This window comes from Chiloscyllium punctatum, chromosome 19, assembly GCF_047496795.1.
Source record: "Chiloscyllium punctatum isolate Juve2018m chromosome 19, sChiPun1.3, whole genome shotgun sequence".
NCBI lineage: Eukaryota > Metazoa > Chordata > Chondrichthyes > Orectolobiformes > Hemiscylliidae > Chiloscyllium > Chiloscyllium punctatum.
In genome coordinates this window covers 64,173,174-64,189,332 of record NC_092757.1, presented here as the reverse complement: position 1 = coordinate 64,189,332, position 16,159 = coordinate 64,173,174, and the positions used below count along the sequence as shown (strand labels likewise).

The following is a 16,159-nucleotide window of genomic DNA, read 5'->3' as shown; positions in this document are numbered from 1 at the left end:
TGACCTGTTAATGCCTATGTCCTGATCTGAATTGTCTTTGCTTGAGCAATCTGACCTGACTGAGGCCTGCAAGTACCCAGCAGCCAGTGACCACTGCAGCTGTCTGGGGCCTGATCGCTAGAAAGGGATTGGAGACTGCAACCCCAAGTCAAGATCAGTCCAAATCCTTTCCGGGGAAAAACGTTTAAGCTGCTGACTGTAGCAAGACTTGAGAGCTTCTAACTCTTTTCTCAAGTACAAATGTTGCCAAAGCTCCAAATAACTTCAACCCAACTCCCCTCCCCCAAGCACCTACTTAATGCAAAGCAGCCTATAAAATTAGATTCAGTTGTTTCCTTTTGTAACTTCCCTACCACTGAGTTGTTCATTACGAGATATTGAGCGGCATCCATAATGGCTTGCCTTAGGTTACTACTAAAATTGCAGCCCATTGTGATGACACCGTCCAATGTAATTTTATGGCACACTCCTCCCTCCATCTTTGCCCATTTCAATGCCTTAAAATTCAAGCACACGTTTCTTTACCTGGTTAAGGCTGAAGAACACACAGTGGCATTCGCAGTCACAGTGGTTGGCCATTTAGGACTGAGGTGAGGAGACATTTCTTCATTCTTTGTGAATCTTTGGAATTTTCTATTCCAGAGACAAATGCTCAGTCAATAAGTATATTCAACACGGAAAGGTTGATAGAATTTGGAGTATTAAGGGAGAATGAATAGGGCAGGAAAGGTGGTGTGAAGGTAAAAAATGAGCCATGATTTTGTTGAATAATGCAGTCGGTTTGAAGGGCAAAATGTTCTATTACTGCTCCTATTCCTTGTGCACTTAACTCCGGCACAATACATTATTGATATTTTGGTCTCAGGCAGGCTTCCAAAAAGTGGGGTTAGGAACTCCAAATGGGGTCACAAGCTAAATTTCTAGGGTCATGAGATCCAAGGCAATAATTGCCGCTCGGGATTTTGGATCAACAGCTGTGTTCCCACTCTAACAGGCCTTGGCTCCCTCAGTTCTCACTGAGGGCCCACGACAATTTTCAAGCCTCAAATTGGAGTCACAATGGGAAACATTTAGGTAAGCACTGATCTCAGGCATAATACAGAACTTCTTATCTGGTATATTCTTCGGTTTAATTTGGAAAAGTTGCTGGAGGTAAAAGCCAATTAAAAATATTCCAAATGAGCATTGCTATTCTTGTACTATTATCCAAATTCTTTGACAGAATCATTTTACATTGCAAAATTGATTCATTTGAATTCCATTCTAGTTCTGCAGGGATAAAAATGTGTGAGAGCAGCAGAGCTAAAGGAATTGTATTGGAGCATTTCTTTAAACATTTAAAACATTTTAGGGGCCCTTCTATATGCTGATCAGTTCTGTACAGTTTGTGAAATGAAAAGGTGTGTTTTTGTACAATGCTAAGAAATACAGTAGACCGTGATTTAATAAAAAGAAACTTTTCTTTCTGTTTCCTAGCTGCAAAAGTACTTTAAAATATTAACAGCAGCTGCAGCATTAAAGAATTTTATCTTCAGTTATAAAGAACTGTGGGTCCAAAGAACATTCTTTGGAGGATGGTCTGCTATTCTTTTTCAGCAGGTGTGACTGAAATTTTGTCGTCCCACATTAGCGAGTTTGAAGATGGGTGTGTTGTGGTGCTTATATGGCCAAACACTAATCATTCTTAGTTTCCTCATCTTGCCCACACTTCTGTTTTATCTCCTAGAGGAGGAGGCCCACTCAAATGGGTACTTAAGCAGGTTTCACTGTGTGGCTGGTGTGCAGCAAGTAATGGGAGGCTCTCTATTTGGGGGGAATCCCCTATGCTCCTAAACTCAGATGAAGGGTAATCTAGACATGAAACGTTAGCTTACTCTCTCTCCCTCGATGCTGCCTGATCCATTGCGATTTTCAGCATTTTTTTGCATTCAGTACAGATTCCAGCATCTGTAGTGATTTGCTCCCCTAAGATCATACTCACTCCCCTTTCCCCACACCTCACCCCACCCGCTAGGCTGGCCCCTCTGATTCCTTGCACTTACTTTCAGTCCAGCCTCTATTAACTCCTTTTCTTCCAGTCATCCTATCATTGCCTATTATTCAAACCTGGTACTGCTGAGACTACAGAACCTCTGGCCAGTCAGCTACTTGGCCAGAGGGGCATCTTTTTCCCCAGATGATGGCAAAAGTCTTGCCCTCAGCCAATCAACTACTGCCAAACATTAAATGACCGCAGGGCATCTGGTATGGGTGGAAATGCATTTGGCACCAAATCTCTGGGTGGAGAATCCCACCTTCCACGAAGATCCTGTTCTTTGAAAGTACTGTTTTTCCAAGGACCATCTGCCCACTCTCATTAACAATAAAGTCTCTATTGCAATATTCAAAACCAGCAAAAGTTTCTTCACAAAAGAAAACCAATGCCATGAAAATAGATGTATTGTGTATCTGATTGATTTTTGTGGGATCTTGTGCATAATTGGCAGCTACTTTGTTCCTGCTTCACAGCACGATTGTTGTGTCACAATTTGGGATATCACAGGGACAGAAAGGTGCAACATAGATGTTATGTAAATCTTGTTTGTTTTTATACTCTTTCACAAGATGTGGACATTGCTAACCAGACCAGCATTTGCTGTCCATTTGTCAATGCCTTTGTGAATGTGGCTTTGAGCTGCCACCTTAATCTGTTGCAGTCCATTGATGGTAGTTCCACCCCACAGTGCTATCAGGAAAGGAGTTTCATAATTTTGACCCAATGGCAGTGAAGGAATAGTGACTTAGTTCCATGTCAAGGTGATGTATAGCTTGGAAGGGAACTTGAGGTGACTCCTGTGTACTTACTACTGCCCTCTTTTTTTCAGTGTGGTAGGGATTGTGGGTTTGGAAAGTGTTATTGAAGCAGGCTGGCTGAGTTGTTGTGGTGCATCTTGTAGATGGTACACACTGCTACCATTGTGCATTAATGACAGACAGAGTGAATGTTAATGGAGATGGATTAGGTCCCAATCAAATGGGCTACTTTGATCTGGATTCTGTAGAGCTTTTGGAGTGTTATTGGAGATGTTCTCATCCAGACAAGTGGAGAGAATTCCATCACACTCCAAAGTTGCACCTTGTAGATGGTGGACAGGCTTTGGGGAGTGAGGAGGTGAGTTACTCGTTGCACAATTCCCAGCCTCTGATCATCTCATACAACCACAGTATTTATATGGTTGAACAGCAAGAGAATATAGAAACCTTTATGTTTTATTTTCCACTTTATCTGAAAGAAAGATACTAAGCCTATTCATTGTGGTCTTTCAGCATCCTGCTAAAGCTGGTCAAATTTGAAAATACCCTTGTCCAGTTGTTTCATACCCAACCAAATGTTGCAAGAATACAAAAATCCCATTTTTCATTTTTGGTTCACCTTCCCAGTGAGCACTGGCTTTACAACTTGGGGAGGCTACCTTGTTACTTAATTGGAAACCTAAAAGTAAGTCATTTAACGCAATAATTTAAAACAGAAACATCTAGTTCTTGGGCGTACCTGCCTGTGTACAATTCTGTCCTTTACTCTCCTCACACTGGGCCTGTGATGTTGTTCCAAGTGCAGTGTTCGCAGTTATTGGGAAGTTCACCGGTTGACATGAGGCTTGTCATTGGCCTCCTCCTCTCCATTGTATCTCTCACTCCCTTCAGTTCTGGCATAATTTTAAACTGCTGACGATTTTATTTGTTAGGCAGAATTTTGTGCAAGGCTGTTTAATTGGCTGCTTCAGCTTAAATTCCATCCTTTAAAACTGTAGATCAGTGTGGTTCCATTAAAAGAAACTCTTATAGTCTTAAGCACAACAGGCATTTTATATATTCAGCTGGGGTTTATTAGAGATTGGAATCCGCCACCCACTCCACCATTTCCTTTAAGCCTTGCACTGGTTTATTTGACTCTACTCCTGTGTACTAGAACTTATGCCATATTTACTGGTGTTTTCAATTGAAAAGAAACCTTCTTTTCATATCTGAAAGTGACATATTATTTTACAAGTCTCACTAGGGAAATACAAATTGACAACAAAATAAACTGATACATTAAGCTGCAGCACTGTAAAAATACTTACTCAGTAAGGCAAAACTATAGTTTCTTTCTTGCAGTCAGGGATTCAAAGTAGATCTTGTAATTAAGACACAAAAAATTATATATTCACAAGGTTTAAAGGAATTGGTTGGAGTACTTTAGCAGAGGATCCTCTTTATCCTTTATGTAGATAAAATGTTTCACATGTAATTGATTCTTCATTGCTGCTGTTGTCATCTGGGCTCACCTTCAAGGAAATGGTGGTTATTGTCAAAAATTATTTAAAGATTCTCCTTGTTTCTTTTGGATAAAATGCCTTACCTTAGTGCCACACCAGGGCTTACTTCTTCCAGGTAGCTTTGGTGACATGGCTGTCTGGAGGGGTCATCTTAATTTTAACCAGTTCATATTAACTTTGAATCTGACTGACCTTGAAAATAAATCTGACAAATGATGAAGGCTGCTGACAGGTAAAGGCAATGCTATTGGTTGAGGCAAGGCAACAGCCGAGTGGTACTATTGCTGGACTGTTAATCCAGCGACCCAGCTAATGTTCTGGGGACCCAGGTTTAAATCACACCATGGCAGATGGTGGAATTTAAATTTCTAAAAACATTTGGCATTAAGCGTCTAATGATGACCATATTGTTGATTGTCTGGAAAAGCCTATCTGGAACACAAAAGTCCTTTATGGAAGGAAACTGTCATCCTTACCTGGTCTGGCCAATGTGTATCTCCAGCCCCAAAGCACTATGGTTGGCTCTTCACTTTCTCTGGACATTTAGGGATGGGAATAAAGGTAAGCCTAGCCAGCAACACACTCATCCCATGAAAATGGGGGACATACTAAATGAATATTTTGCTTCAGTATTTACTGTGGAAAAGGATATGGAAGATATAGACTGTCGGGAAATAGATAGTGACATCTTGCAAAATGTCCAGATTACAGAGGAGGAAATGCTGGATGCCTTGAAACAGTTAAAGGTGGATAAATCCCCAGGACCTGATCAGGTGTACCCGAGAGCTTTGTGGGAAGCTAGAGAAGTGATTGCTGGGCCTCTTGCTGAGATATTTGTGTCATCGATAGTCACAGGTAAGGTGCCGGAAGACTGGAGGTTGGCGAACGTGGTGCCACTGTTTAAGAAGGGCAGTAAAGACAAGCCAGGGAACTACAGATTGGTGAGCCTGACCTCAGTGGTGGGCAAGTTGTTGGTGGGAATCCTGAGGGACAGGATATACATGTATTTGGAAAGGCAAGGACTGATTAGGGATAGTCAACATGGCTTTGTGCGTGGGAAATCTCACAAACTTAATTGTGTTTTTTGATGTAGATGTGGTCTATATTGACTTCAGTAAGGCGTTCGACAAGGTTCCCCATTGGAGACTGATTAGCAAGGTTAGATCTCATGGAATACAGGGAGAACTAGCCATTTGTATACAGGCCTGGCTCAAAGGTAGAAGACAGAGGGTGGTGGTGGAGGGTTGCTTTTCAGACTGGAGGCCTGTGACCAGTGGAGTGCCACAAGGATCGGTGCTGGGTCCTCTACTTTTTGTCATTTACATAAATGATTTGGATGCGAGCATAAGAGGTACAGTTAGTAAGTTTGCAGATGACACCAAAATTAGAGGTGTAATGGACAGCGAAGGGGGTCACCTCAGATTACAACAGGATCTGGACCAGATGGGGTGAGAAGTGGCAGATGGAGTTTAATTCAGATAAATGCGAGGTGCTGCATTTTGGGAAAGCAAATCTGAGCAGGACTTATACACTTAATGGTAAGGTCCTAGGGAATGTTGCTGAACAAAGAGACCTTGGAGTGCAGGTTCATAGCTCCTTGAAAGTGGAGTCGTAGGTAGATAGGATAGTGAAGAAGGCGTTTGGTATGTTTTCCTTTATTGGTCAAAGTATTGAGTACAGGAGTTGGGAGATCATGTTGCAGCTGTACAGGACATTGCGTACAATTCTGGTCTCCTTCCTATCGGAAAGATGTTGTGATACTTGAAAGGGTTCAGAAACGATTTACAAGGATGCTGCCAGGCTTGGAGGATTTGAGCTATAGGGTGAGGCTGAACAGGCTGGGGCTGTTTTCCCTGGAGTGTCGGAGGCTGAGGGGTGACCTTATAGATGTTTACAAAATTATGAGGGGCATGGATAGGATAAATCGACAAAGTCTTTTCCCTGGGGTCGGGGAATTCAGAACTAGAGGGCATAGGTCTAGGGTGAGAGGGGAAAGATATAAAACAGACCTAAGGTGCAACGTTTTCACGCAGAGGGTGGTACGTGTATGGAATAAGCTGCCAGAGGATGTGGTGAAAGCTGGTACAATTGCAACATTTAAGAGGCATTTGGATGAGTATATGAATAGGAAGGGTTTGGAGGGATATGGGCCGGGTGCTGGCAGATGGGACTAGATTGGATTGGGATATCTGGTCGGCATGGACGGGTTGGACCGAAGGGTCTGTTTCCATGCTGTACATCTCTACAACTCTATGAATGAATAAAAAAAACTTGAGCATGCAGGGAACCCATCCCTTTGAATGGTTATCTGAGAGGAGATTCTGTACATGTGGGTTCACTTTATTAATACAGATACAGGTGTAAATATCTTTCAGAAGAACATTGAGTTTAGTTTGATATAATAGCAAATGGATAAAATCACTGGGTGGTGTAAACTGAAGGTTTCCAGTTAATTTAATTTTCAGTGTATGTGTACTTCAGTCAGGTAGCAACAGAGGTTTTGCACTTCAGTTAACAATCCTTTGGCTAGCTAAGGGGTGCTGAAGCATTCTGATCAATGTCTAATGATGTTAGAATTTTATATTTGAATGGTGCAAGACGGGAAGATCAGGCGTGGATGTGTTGCTCCCTCACCTGTTCAATAATCTTGTTAATACATCTCTTGTAGCTCATATTATATAGAACAAATGGTAATTATTTGGATAAGAAACTGATGGTTGTATATATCTGTGGTTGGAACCTTGTTGCGATGTTGGATTTCTTGCCTTCCGGCTTGTTAACCAGTGAGCAGCCTGCACTGCCTCTTTTTGGGAAGGCCTATGTCTGTGGTATGGTCAGCAATGTGCCTTCTGCTGGAACCTAGACTATGGGCGACTGACATCTCACCTACCAAGAGCTGCTGGCCAATAGAGCCAATCACCTCTTGAACTTAGCAGTGCTTAGGTAAGGCATGAATCAGGCAAGCCCCAACTCATACCCCACCACAGGTTGATAAGCTGGCCGAGAGTTGTGATGCATACCACACAGCAACAGGCTTGCCTACATTTGAGTTTAATCCTTGGCAGAATGAGTTGGCCATCAATAAACTGGTTACTAATTGGCCATTTAAGGGCTGCCCATTCCCCACATGTCCTTTATTGACACACCTCCCTCCCTGTCTGCGGCACACTATCCTGCTGCTTCCAGCCAAGCAATAAAGTCGGCAAGTATCTGATGGTCAGAATGTCATGTGATCAGAATTCTAGGAATGTTTTCTTGCAGAAGCCCCAAGTTTGGGGATTTCACCTTTGAACAATTTCAAAATCACTTGCGAAACCAAATCCTTCCAGCCATCAAAATAACCAAACGAATGGGGCTCCAGAATCGTCACACCAGAAATCACCCTTCCCCCCCCCCCTTTGGCATTTTCATCGTGTGAGACCCATTTGCAGAAATATTTCACACAGTTCTGTACTTCAATTGTTATTTGCATTCATCTTGTAGCCCCTATTTTATTTCAGTATTCCGTAAAGTATACATTTTCATTGCTCCGTGACATAGTCAAAGACAAATAAGAATTGCGAAACTCTACACATTGCCTCAATCTGATTGGGTGGCCGACTGCACTGAAGAGTGTGAGGCAGAAGCAATCCATGAAATACAAATTTACTACGCTGTTAGATTGCAGTGCATGTGAAACCTTCCTTTTCTTTAAACACAGCTTTCCATCCATTCTGCCCAACCCTTTTGTCTGAGCTGATTGGCTGCAGACATAGCAGTCATCCCCACCCTTTACCCCCTTCCACCCAGCCCCTTCCCCTGCCCAGTCAGCAGCCACCCTCCCACCTCCTCCCCGACTGTGTCATCTGTTAATTCTTTGTTATCCCACAAATTATTTTGGAGTGAGATCACCGTCTCTGCGTTTGATGGATCTGGTCTAGGCGCTGAAAAGCTCCAGTCTTCTGTGATCTGTGGCAGTGTAAATTAGCTCCAACCAGATTTAGAGTCTTAGTGCAGAACAGGATTTGAGCGCGAGTGCTGTGAGGATGAGCAGTTGTAGTTTCAGAGCAGCTTATCATGGGAATTAGGTGTATCCGTGGAGAGGGAGAGAGTAGACTAATACGAGGCGACCTTTTGTTGGCTTAAATTTGACTTGCTGTTGTTATCAGGGAGTGCAATAACAAGCGTTACCATCTGTGTGGCTGGGGATTACTGGGGAAATTTCTCATGCTGGAGAGGAACCGCTGTGTGGAAGAAGGAGCCAGGCTGCCTACAGAGGCTCTCTAATGCCTGCTTGCAGTTTGAAAACAGTTGTCTCCACGATTCACTCGCGAAGGCTCTTATTTACCAAAGAGGATTTTTTCTGTTGTTGCCGGTGTGTCTGCCTCGCTTGCTCTTCTTCACTAGTCTCACTCCAGATCATTGGCATAGCTGGCTGACCACTGGGGGAGGAAAACAAAAAGACAAACTGTCACTTCTGACAGTCAGGGGAGATTCTGTTCGTGTCTGGATTTTTTAAAATTTAAATCTGTGTCTGTAGCCTGTCAGTTCGATCGAGATCTTGGGATATAAACTGGGACCTGAGAAATTCAGTGCTCTTTTTCAGTGGTAAGTCAGACTTCCTCCTAAAATCAGTGTTTTCTTTTAACACGCATGTAAACCCTGAAAGAAAAAGCATGCCCAGCCGTTCTCCGTAAATCCAGCTCTCTCTGATTTGTTGTCAGGACCATGTCCGGTGTTGTTGCAGCTAAAGGCATCGATCAAAGGCGTGGGGTGCGCTGTGCCTGAGGAATAACTGTTCATATTAGTGAGAAAAGGTTACAGCACTTCTCAGAAATACCCAACCTCTGAATGTAGACTGTTTCTACTACAGGGATGTTGCTTTTCAGAGTTTCTTCAATTGCAGTGAATTTACCAAAAAGAATGAATGCTTGCTTGTAACATTGACAGGAAAGTCCATTTCAAAAAGCTTATCACAACTATAACCTCCTTTGACTGAATAACACCAATATATTAGTGCTGAGTTGTTGCTGTCTACTGAAAACGTTATTGAAAATAAATTGAATAGATTTTGCATATGATTTGTAGCAGTGAATTAATTCTATTGAATGATAACCTTCATTTTGAACAAATGCATTGTAAGCTACATTTTTTTCTGACCAAATAAAATTGTTCCTCAGTTTTGGGTTCTAACATGCAGCACTTCTGGCAACAGCGGTGTCGTGAGTGTCAGGAGAATGACTTTATGGGAAAAAATTACAACCTGACAACTAATAATTCATCATTTTGACAATGGATTGGAAAGTACATTGAAGAAATTCCTTAAAGCTTTAATCACAGCCCTCGCTAATCACACTGTGACTCTTCCTATACAGGCTGTTCAAATGGAGAGGAAAAAATTGTTTGTAATAAAGATAGAGTTTAAAAGATTTACTATATGGCGGTCAGGGTTAAGCAGCCAGTACAGCGGTACTTCATCATGCAAGAGGCATTGGAGATTATCTGCTCTGCTTGGATGCATTATCATAAAAAGTGATTTAAAGCTGATTGATGCAAATGGTTCTCAGTTCTTTTTTTATCATTAATGGGCTCTTTCACTGGCCAGAGGCAGTGATTAAGGCTGTCATTTAGGGCAGCTCATTAAAGACAAGCATGGAGCAGTTGGGGGGAGTGCACTGTCTTCAGCTCTGCTGGTCTAAAGATGAAACCCCCCTCCCCTCACCTACCCCCACCACTACCAGCACCTCGTGCTTTGCTATGGGATTAGCATCTGCCAAACAAATTGCAGTATGTTTGATGTTTTAAGATTGACATGCTGGACCTGATCTGATTTTAATGGAGGTGCTCTGAAGAGTCCCTTGGCTTCCCTGCTGAGCTCAGTCTTGTGGAAGTGTGAAACCGCAGCAGTGCTGAAGGACATTGCTGATTTGAATCAGTTTTTAATTTTTAATACCTTCTTCCTTTTGTGCATGTGGAAGGGAGTGGTAGACAGGGGACCTGAAGAAGCCTTAACTGTGGACTTCAACCAGAAAGTCTGTGATATGCTCACTGGTAATCTCTTCCAGCATTAACCCTGTTTCTCTGACCTATTGTATTTTTTTAACTGAACCATACATTTTTATTAAATGAAAGACTTTTTACTACACACGCTGATACATGCGAATTGCAAGCATTACATTTACATACAATAAATGTCATAATTCTATAATGCCAAAAGGAAAAAATTAGAGGATTTATGATAAGTCCTTTGGTTCAGATATTTCTGTAAACATCCTGAAATTCAGCATTATTGAATATCAGATTTTAGGCTGTATTTTATTAAGATTATACCTACTAAATGAACAAATTACTTACTAAGAAATGTACATGGTTCACAAGCCTGGAATGAATAGACATCCATTTCTGCAGACTGTGTTGATATTAATCATTGAAACATAGACTCATGGCACAGTCAAGCATATAGAAGCTGAGCTGTGGGTTTATTTATTCAGGTATTTGCACAGGCAGTATTCTGTGCCATTTCGTCTACTAGCTCCTTTATAATACTGAATATTATCAGTTTATCCTTACCAGCAGCTATCGGAGAGGAAACATTCAATATAGAATCCAGGCAATGAAAGAAATCTACTGGAAGATCTCAAACCTCAGTATAGACAGCAAAGCTTGTGGAGTCTTTGAACTGGAAATAACAGTACTCTTCTGAGACCAATTTCATAAAAATTTGAAGCCTGTTTTTATTGGCCATTAAAGCAACCTTTATTTTATAAGGGAATGTTGCAGTAATTGCTTTTTACGAAGAGTACTTTGTAACACACATGAGCACTTGAAAGAGGAGCCATTCTGATGTTGTCTACCGGGACTCGATGGTGCAATTAATTTTGCTCCATCTGTTCTTGGGACTTTAAAGGAAAATGGATTTTTTTTTGTTGAGTGTATTTTAATGAAGAAGATAAAGCGTGGCATTGATGTCCCACAGGCTTGGTGCAGTAAGTTCAAATTATTGCTCAGTCTGTCAGGACGGGCTGCTTCCTCCAAGGCTGACATGACAGGCAGCTCGGGTCTGCCCGTAGAGTGCCACTCTTGGTGACAAACAGCGCTTGGCTTCTGGTAAGGCGCTATTAAAATGTCAGTCTCAAATGACGGAGAGCCCAGGTAGGTCCCTGCCGGACACACAATACTTTCAGTTTGAGCTAATGCCTCACCATAGGACTTTATCATTGTTGCACCAGCCTACAGATATTATTTTCACATCTTATATATCGGGGACAGTCGGGGTAAAACTGCTATGTTGCTTAACAGTCTGTAATACTCATGTGGAGTGGTTCAAAGAGTTTCATTGTTTTGAAGCTTTGATCACTCAGTAATTCAAAGGCAATTCTTTAAACTACAATCATCCATGATGATATGTAAAGGTTGTTTCAGTCACTGCGCCAAATCATAGTGTGAGACTTGTACTTTACTAATAATTTCCAAAGAGCTATTCAGTTTACCACATGCCACCAGAAACACAATTTCCCAATTCACTGTCATAGTAAATTATTGAACATCTTTCTATTGATGGACCAGAAACTTGTGATCATCCCAATTCCATATGTATGATCTAAAACAGTTTAATAGGAGAATTACATTGTTAGTAAATCCACTAGAACCATCCAGAAGCACAGTTAAATATTTTTTTGAAACCATTGCAATATTTAATGAATTTAATTGTTGGCTTTAGTCTTAGTCTAATGCTTGTCTGCGTACTTATCAGCTGTTCAAATTTTCATAAAAGAGTGCACTTCATGAAAAAGCATTTTTTGTAATGAATGTTAAGATTTTTTTTAAATGCACTTCGACAGTGAGGGATTTATAGATACGTAATTCAGGTTGGTCTGTGAAAGATCTTGTGTTTACATTCCTTACTGTATGAATTGGAGATTTTGGCAGAGCAAAGGGCCACACGGGCTGCAGTGGTTCGAGATGATGGCTTCCCATCAACTTCTCAAGGGCAGTTTGGGGTGGGCAGTGAGTACTGGTCTTGTCTGTGACACCCATATCCTGTAAACAAATAAAAAGAGCACTTTGCTCATACATTCTTAATGTAGTAATAACTTGAAAATGTGGTATTTTGCTTTTCATTTTGCTCATGAATATATTCCAATAATTCAGTAAAATGTCCCCAATTAAATCTTTACCATGCTCAGTTAAGTTGTCAGACAGGTTGTGGCTTGAAGTTTAATTGGTAACCTATTTACTTATTATATCTCAATTCTCCTTAATAAATATTTGCTGTCAAACTACTATAAGCAGTAATTTAAATTGACAAGCCAAACACTATAGTTTGTTGATTCTTCTTGAGTGTTGCTGGGACATGATAGTGAATTAATGTGCTTAAATGGGTTGTAAGTGTTTTTCTTCTGGTTCATTTGTGCCTTTCAAGGTTCAAAGTTCAGCACCTTTGCAGTGTTGCTGATATGTGAAATCATGATTTTTTTCCTTCAAAAATCTCAGCCTCACGTGTATTAAGAAAGTATTCCAAAATTCAGTACAATGACAGAATTTACCTGATATAATGTATAATATTAAACTGTATTCACAAATAGGATTAATCTCAAGTTGCAATATAGAGTTTTTAAACTTCATTTTTACCAGATTCCTGAGCCATCCATCAAATACAATTTTGGATTTATGAAGGGGAAATCATGCTTGACTAATCTTCTGGAATTTTTTTGAGGATGTAACTCTGAAGATGGACGAGGGAGATCCAGTAGATGTAGTGTACCTGGACTTTCAGAAAGCTTTTGATAAAGTCCCACATAGAAGGTTAGTGAGCAAAATTAGGGCACGTGGTACTGGGGGCAAAGTACTAACTTGGATTGAAAGTTGGTTGGCTGACAGGAAACAAAGAGTAGTGATAAACGGCTCCATTTTGGAATGGCTGGCAGTGACCAGTGGGGTACTGCAGGGATCAGTGCTGGGACCGCAACTTTCAACAATGTATATTAAATGATATAGAAGATGGTATTAGTAATAACATTAGCAAATTTGCTGATGATAATAAGCTGGGTGGCAGGGTGAAATGTGAGGAGGATGTTAGGAGATTACAGGGTGACCTTGGACAGGTTAGGTGAATGGTCAGATGCATGGCAGATGCAGTCTAATGTGGATAAATGTATGGTTATCCACTTTGGTGGCAAGAACAGGAAGGTAGATTACTACCTAAATGGAATCAGTTTAGGTAAAGGGACAGTACAAAGAGATCTGGGTGTTCTTGTACACCAGTCAATGAAGGTAAGCATGCAGGTACAGCAGGTAGTGAAGAAGGCTAATAGCATGCTGGCCTTCATAACAAGAGGGATTGAGTATAGAAGCAATGAGGTTCTTCTGCAGCTGTACAGGGCCCTGGTGAGACCATACCTGGAGTATTGTGTGCAGTTCTGATCTCCAAATTTGAGGAAAGACATTCTGGCTATTGAGGGAGTGCAGTGTAGTTTCACGAGGTCAATTCCTGGAATGGCGGGACTACCTTATGCTGAAAGACTGGTGCGACTGGGCTTGTATACCCTTGAGTTTAGAAGACTGAGAGGGGATCTGATTGAGGCATATAAGATTATTAAAGGATTGGACACTCTGGAGGCAGGAAACATGTTTCCGCTGATGTGTGAGTGCCGAACCAGAGGACACAGCTTTAAAAATATGGGGTAGACCATTTAGGACAGAGATGAGAAACGTCTTCACCCAGAGAGTGGTGGCTGTGTGGAATGCTCTGCCCCAGAGGGCAGTGGAGGTTCAGTCTCTGGATTCATTTAAGAAAGAGTTGGATAGAGCTCTCAAGGATAGTGGAATCAAGGGTTATGGAGATAAGGCAGGAACAGGATACTGATTAAGGATGCTCAGCCATGATCATATTGAATCGTGGCGCAGGCTCGAAGGGCAGAATGGCCTACTCCTGCACCTATTGTCTATTGATCCTTTTCAGTTCTTACCTGTGCCAAAGCCAGATCATCATCACTTGTCATTTGGCACAGGTAAAGATTTCAAGGTGTGCTATTGTGTGCATCATCAGATGCGAATTACTGGTACTGTAGGGAATTCTAGGGAATCATATTCCAACCTATCATGGCCCTTTTCTCCTGTGTCAGATGGATAGTGGATAGAATTGGATTTATGTAGTGCTTTTCATGGTCATGGGATGTCTGAAAACATTGCCCAGCCAGTGATGGGGTTTCCGAAGTGTGGTCATCCACATCATGTCGGAAAACGGGCAGTCTGTTCTCATGGACAAAGCAGAAACTTAAACATTCTTAGAGTGAAAGGAATAATTGATTGTTCCAAACACTGACTTTTTTCATATCTAGTTGTAAAAAGGATTTCTCCTGTTGCTGTTGTCTGTTTTTTTAAAATTGTATAGTTTTGCTATCCACAATATAACATTCAAATGTATATGATGGCCCATGTTGTTAAAGCAACACGGGGAAAGCAGCATATTGATAGATAATAGGATTCTTCCACTTTGTACAGAACATCTTCATGCCTCTGGAGCACTGCAGCTGCACAATGTTTGTCACTCATAAAACATCAACATAATGATAGGCATTTCTCATATAAGGAAACTGCAGCTTTCAAAGACTAAGGACACTCACATCATTTGTGATGAAGCAGGCATGTTAATGTTTAACTATTATCTGCCTTCACACAATACAACTGATTTCCAGCTAGTTAATATCAATTAAATGAATCATTTAGTTACCATTTATGCTGAACTATTTGTAGAAATAATGAGACATGAGTTGTTGTTGTGTTTTATCACAGCACTGTACTTCTGATACCTCTGAATAGTAAAAATGAGCTAATTCCATATGCATCCTCCTTATAAGCATTTCCAGTTCCAAGATTTGATTTGTAACAATGCCCTTTAGAATCAGATTTCTTTGAATCCACTTGGTTGATGAGAACGCTGCTGGAAGGCTGGGTGAACACCTTCACCACTGAACTTGAGGCTGGAGTCCTGAAAAGCTGCTGCCTCTGGGCAACGTGTTAGCCTGCAGCTAGTAACGATGCTATAACATATCGACAGCTGCTGACCATAGCCTAGACTGAGCAGGTTTTGTCGCCTGTGGCATGTTAAAAATCAGTTTGTATCGCAACGTGAAAACCTGTCATGTTTTGAATGAAATCGTTTTTCAATAAAATCTTGAGCTTTTTTGCACTGGGCCCTCGTGAAAGCCCAAGTTGAACCAAATTACAAATGTAAACAAAAATTAAAATTCAATACATGATGAAATACTGTCAACAGCTGGAATAAATGTGGATTTCATTTTCAAACACTAGCTACAGGCTGAAACTCAAGCTGCCACGAGACTGGGTCTGGCCATATTATTCCTGGACACGCAATACAGTTCTGCAACTCCAGGCCTCCCTCAATACTACCCAAGTGCTGTGAGTTCTTTCAATGTTCCTATATACCAACATTTCTTTACTGATACTTCCCAGCCTTGTATGTACTCCAGTTGGACTTGCTCAGTGCTGCCACACTCATCCTCTGCAACTAGAACTTCATGCTCCTTCACAATGCTACTGTATCTCGGACAGCATGCTTTACAATAGAAAATATCCCATTGTTATCCCAGTAACAATATAAATTCAGAATTACTCAACTTTGCCTCTGTGGTTCCCTCATCATACATACTATATAACCTGTCGTCTTTTTTTATATAAGGTAATGATAGTTGTATCTAATACTAAAAACCTTGTAAAGCTTTCAGAGAAAATATAATCAGAGATGTGGAATATAATTAAAAGTCTCAAAAGTTCTTTTATAAAAGCCTAATTACATATTTAATTACTTTAAGTGGTTTTGATATGATATGCATTATATAGAACAATGACATGACTGTATA

General features: G+C 41.0%; 1 protein-coding gene and 1 long non-coding RNA gene across 11 annotated transcripts in view; both read left to right on the top strand.

Moving 5' to 3' along the window:
* auts2a (activator of transcription and developmental regulator AUTS2 a) overlaps positions 1 to 16,159 on the top strand; it is a 1,176,696-nt gene that overhangs the window by 949,918 nt on the left and 210,619 nt on the right. The window lies entirely within an intron of this gene.
* LOC140491418 (uncharacterized) lies at positions 8,135 to 9,353 on the top strand. The gene is made up of 2 exons (XR_011963305.1): positions 8,135 to 8,885; positions 9,002 to 9,353. It is a non-coding gene; the product is annotated as an uncharacterized lncRNA (long non-coding RNA).